The sequence below is a fragment of the Sus scrofa genome, chromosome 2 (genome assembly GCF_000003025.6).
Source record: "Sus scrofa isolate TJ Tabasco breed Duroc chromosome 2, Sscrofa11.1, whole genome shotgun sequence".
NCBI lineage: Eukaryota > Metazoa > Chordata > Mammalia > Artiodactyla > Suidae > Sus > Sus scrofa.
Genome location: NC_010444.4, coordinates 33,331,901 through 33,337,900, shown reverse-complemented (window position 1 = coordinate 33,337,900; position 6,000 = coordinate 33,331,901).

The following is a 6,000-nucleotide window of genomic DNA, read 5'->3' as shown; positions in this document are numbered from 1 at the left end:
TGTGGCATAGGTGTGCAGCTGCCGCTCCTATTCAACCCCTAGCCTGGGAAATTCCATGTGCCAAAGGTGTGGCCCTAAAAAAAAAAAACAAACAAACAAAATTCTGGAAATGAAGGAGGGAGTTTTTGGGAAATGACATGACATTACGGTTAAGATGTGAGAGATGAGTAGGCATGAGCCAGGAAAGGAGTAGGGGAAGAGGGTTTAGGCAGGAAGAACAGAATAAGTGAATATCTTGAGATGAGAACAAGTTTCAACAAGAAGCTCACATGACCTGAGCATAGAGAATGGAGTGGGGAGTTGTAGGAGATGGAAATTGAGAGGTGGGGACCAGACAATGCAAGATCCAGTAGGCAAACTAGGGAACCTTAATTGCAGTCAAAGTGGGAAGCCATTGAGGCATCTAGAATGGAGAATAAAACCCTTCCCAAATGACTCCAAGTCCTGATAATGTGCTTAGCTGACATGGCATGGGACTGTACAGACTTATTCAGGTCTGTTAGAGCCTCTAGTTCAAGATCCAAGCTCTTTCAGTGCTCTCTCCCTCTCCTCTGGACCTCTTAGCTCTTATTTCAATGATGTATTTCTCACTGTGGATTTAACTATTCCTCTTCATCCCCTCTCTCTTGCTCACCCCTATTTCTAGCACCTGTGTTCTCTGATTCCTCTTCAGTGAACTGATCCCTGGACCTCTATCTGATACCATGCTTTTGCCCCTGTACTTTTCTAGAAACCCTCCTTGTACCCTTGTCCTCCCTCCTTTCTTCAGACTCTCTTACTTTCACCTCTCTGACTCTCCCTGGCTGTTTCCTTGATGATTAGTGTAGACTGTGGTCATGGGCAAAATGGTTTGAGAGGATCACAGACTCCTTGAATCTGATAGTGACAATAAACTAAGTGCTTATAGTCTTTTTCTTTGTATTTTCTATCTTAGCTGAAAATAAGAAACATTTGCATTATTATCGAATATATTTTGCAACCTACATCCCCATTCCTATTTGGCAGTTCTAGAAAATTTCTAACAGCTTCGTTTTCTTTGAAAAGTGTGATAGAGATACCTAGTGTTCATTCATATGGGGTTTTCATCGCCTTCTGGGCACACGAAAGGATTAGACTCCCTCTTCCCTTAGTACAAAGGCAGAGCCATGCCACTGGCCAAAAGGCAGTGGGCAAAGTGGCATATGTCACTTCTGAGCCAATGCATTTAAGTGCAGCCCAAGACTCTGCGCCCCTCTTTCCTACCACATTAACCAAGGAGGTCTCATGTTGTAAACTGTGGGGTGGAGTTGCTACATAGAAGAGCAATGTTACTTAGTTACTGACTACATAGTTACTGAGTCGTATTGGCCTGCCATTGACTTCAGTTTGGTGTTAGCATTTAGTGATGTTTGTTACCACAGCATGCCATGCCTATTCTGACTTACAGAGAAAGATTGTAGAACTGATTTACTTTTTATACATTTTATTTATTTCCGTGTAAGCATTCTAATTATGTTTTCATAGGTGAGTTTATTGCCTACATTTGATGGGGACTTGGTGTGTTTTTGATTGTTCTTATTAATTAACTCTCTTCTGCCCCTAACTAATATTCTTACAGCAACAGAATATTACTCAGCCATAAAAAAAGAATGAACAAATGCCATTTGTAGCAACATGGATGGACTTAGAGATTATTACACTAAGTGAAGTAAGTCAGACAGAGAAAGACAAATATCATAGGATATCATTTATATAGAGAATCTAACAAAAATGGTCCAAAATAACTTACTTACAAAACAGAAATAGACCCACAATTTCAAAATCAAATTTACGATTACCAAAGGGGAAACATTAGGGGGAGAGACAAATTAGGAGGTTGGGATTAACATATGCACACTACTATATATGAAGTAGATAATTAAAAAGGACTTGCTGTATCGTACAGGAAACTCTACTCAATATTCTGTAGTAGCCTATTATTCTTTAATAACCTATATGGATAAAGAATCTAAAAAAGAGTGGAAATAGGTATAAGTATAATTGATTTACTTTGGTATACACTTGAACACAATATTGTAAGTCAACTATACTCCAATAAAATTTTAAATGATAATAATCAATTCCCTCATTTAATGTGACAAATATTTGACTAGAAAAATCAAAATGTACTCTGCTCTCTTCCTTTTTCCTTCTGTCTTGTCTTGCTTCCTTACTTGCTATTTTCCTTCTTTCCTTACTTCTCTATTTTCTTTCTCTCCCATCCATTCTACTCTGCTTTCCTTCCCACCCTTTGCAAATAATGGCTGCTCAATAAATGCTACTGACATGTTAATTGATCACACAATCCCCACAGAGCCAAATACTGAGTCCTTCTCCTCATTGTTCCCAACTTTCTTCCTTTCCTCCTTTCTCCCACTCCAGGACACTTATTCTGGTCTAGGCTAATTCCCTTTGTTCATTTGTCTCCTTTGACATAGTCCAGGGGATAAATTCAGCCTGAAAACTGTGAAGGGCAGGGTGGGGGTGGATGTTGGAACTGTGTGCTTCCACTTCCCAGAGGGTGCTCTGGGTTAGAAATCAGGTACAGTCCAAAAGACTATAGAGTGGAACCTAGTCTCCCTAAACTTTCTTGTACTTAATGCATACAAGCCCCCTTTCTGCAAAAGTTCTACCATTACCATAATTGGAAACAGAAGATCACAAAAAGTTTTGGCAAGGAGAAGTCATAGAGTTTAAGAAAATTTACAAGTTTTTAGGCTCATGGTGCTAATCTGAATCCCTGCTTCCCTCTCTGAAGTGGTAACTTGACCAAAGGAACAAGATTTTAAAGTGCACTGAAATGGATAAAGGATGAGCAAGTTTTAAGCTAGCCAACCCTGGCACTGTGTGGCAAGGATTCCATATAAGCAGCTGGTATTGGGTGGCAATGCTCATCTTCATGACTCTGGCCCCTTCTTCCAAGATCCTCCTTTGTTCTCAGACTTACCCAGTTCCTGTCCTTCAACTTTGCCTCTAATTTTCAGCCCTTAACTCAACTGGAGATCCTATGAGCAGATAGTGCCTTTTGACCTTATTCTTCAAAGTCCTCTGTGTGATGTGTGTGTTTAGATATTTCCTCTGGCTCCATTTATTCTAGACCAAGCCTCCTTAGCTCTGATCCTAGTAGACAAGCCCAAGATGGAATCAAGCACATAGGAAGAATGTACAAATAAATGTCTTGTAAAAGCAAACAAAATGAAATGTTTAATGCAAAAGGCTGCAGCAGGCTGAGCTGCCTAGCACTGGCTCATGAGAGCTAATCATGGAGTTTGCAGGAATTTTGCAAGTTAGTCATTAAACATAGTCATTATTAAAAATTGTTATTCAAATTAAAATTAAATAAATTATACTGAAATAAGGGGAATGCACAGATAAAGCATCACTTAATTATTTCACTACATTTTACTATTTTCTATGCTCTCATGGTCATCTGTGTCTAGCATATCTGCAGGACATAATGCTCTATAATGGAGTGTCATTGGAGATGACTCCCTAACTCTGCATTCAATGGCATTGGCCATAGTGAGAGTACTTATTCCATGGAAATCACAATTGTTAGAAAGAGGGCTTTTTTTTCCTCCCCTCGAGTCAGTTGTTAAATACTTACCAGCACACCCATTGCCATAGAGTGCCCAGTATCTTTCAGAAGTGGGTACTGAAGACAAAAGGATGGGGAAGGGGGACTATTTGCAGTTACTGCCCCAGACTCTATTCTCATGCTGTCTCCTTCCTAAGTAGGTCCCTAAATTTCCCAGCCATATCGTTTGCACATAGCTTTGCCTTCAGCTGTAGAACTGGGCCCCTATTTTCTTAAGTCCAGTGGCTTATCCCAAACCTCTGACTATGGCCAGCCTGGTTCGAGAATGGATTAATTATCTAAGACAGGCCAACTGAGGCCACTGAGCCTAATCTGAAGGACCTGCATTTGAGCTACCAGGAAATCTAACCTGTCATTCCTGCTAGACTGAACAAAGAAGCGTGTGGCCCCCACAAGACATGGGTAGCCATCTTGGAACCACAAATGAAAGAGACTACCAAGAATGAATATAAACCGAGGAAGTAAAACCAAAGAATAATGAAGAGAGAAAGTAGATTCTCGGCCAGGCCTAGGCTGAAAAACCCAATCTTAGACTTTTCTATAAGTCACAGAGTTCCCTCTACCTCTAGTCTGATTAAATTTGATTTTCAGTTACTTGCACCTAAATGATTCTTTCTTGATATGTGACATGGGGTTTGCATATTTAAATGAGGTAACTTCAGGAAAAAGCAAATATTGTGTATATATTTATGTCTGACTCTCCAGCCAAAGAGCAAGCTCTTGGATAAGCAATGAAGTCTTATTGTGCAGTGCAGGGAACTCTACCCAATCTCTTGGGTTAGAACATGATGGAAGATAGTATGAGAAAAAAAATGTGTATATATGTACAAGAATATATATATATATATGTATGTATATATATGAATGACTAAATCACTGTGCTCTACAGCAGAAATTGGCACAACATTGTAAATCAACCTTACTTTAAAGAAAGAATGAAAGAAAAGAGTAAGCTCTTTGTAGGCTGAAACTTTGTATTGTACACCTTTGCATCTGTAGCTAACTTAACACTGTGCCCTGCACATAGTAGAGGGCAAATAGTTTTAAGTGCTTAAAATAGGTTTGCTTAGTTGAATTTGTTCATCAGGGAGATTTTGCAAGAACTGGAGTGAGAGTAAATTCCTCTTTCTTTCTTTTTTTTGGCCAAGTGGCCAATTTGAATCCATCTGTTGTCATTTGTAAACGTGCCAGGGGAAGAAGAATGAAGCAATATGGCTCTTGAGTCCAAGAGTCCAGTCTTTCAACCGGAGAAGGTTGTCGTTTTCTCCTGAAACACAATGAAAGTAAGTCATAGTCTCTAGTTAGCATAAACACTAAGAAAACTCACTTGGTCTATGTTTTTACGATGCCAAGTAGCTTAATAAAAATTAAAATGTGAGGTCAATGTGCTCTTCAAAGTCTATGCATGTGACACCACATCGACAAGCTATCCAGTTACTTAACCAGACTTCCCATTGCCTAGCCAGAGTTGTTTATGCCATTGAATGTGATGGCAGCAAGTATGGCATTGTGGCACTGAGTGACACCAAGCCCTTATGACTCTGAGAGGAAGATAAGAATAAACACAGGCAAATTACAGGAGTATTTCTGCTACATTTCAAGGCAAAAAGAGAAAATAACCCATAAAAATAGGGATGCTGCCTCTGTTTCCCAATCTCTCCCCTCCCTGTCTTTTCCTCCACAGCCCTATTGCAGTTCAACACACAATATCACTTATTTATTTATTTATATTAATTCTCTTTCCATGTCCCAGAATGTAAGCTCCAAGAGGGGAAGGATTTGTCTCTATTTTTGTTCACTTTTTTACAGTACCTAAAATAGATTTGCTGTATAGTAAATGCTCAATAAACACTTGGTGAACAAATCAGATGACCTTCAGGCAATTTGCTAAGCAATTCTTAAATCAGAAATTAAAATGGTGAAAAAAATACTTTTTTTTCTAAATGAAATTAAAAGACCTGGTGACTTAATGAGTGCCAGCCCAACTACAATCTAACTTTGTGACAATAAACAATTTGTTTAACAGTCTATTCCTTGGCTTCCCTGAAAGGAAAATGGAGATAACAGCACTAGCCCATATTCCTCAAAAACTTTTAAGTGTCCCCAGGGGGGTAATAGCTGTAAAGATGTAGGTTAAAGATGCAACGGAGGAGCTTAGCAAGGATGGTTTTTCAGAAAATTAAACAGCTGTCCCTTGCTGATTAAACTGAAAAATCCTATTTATCAACTTTGGTTCCTCTACATACTAGCAACCATACCTGAGTCAGTTTTCTATATTCCTATTTCTTCCAAAGTATTGGTATTGTAAAATTTAATTAACCATTTCCAAACAGAACTGCCATTTCCTACACTTCAAATTTGCTTCAGTCATAAACTTTTTAATG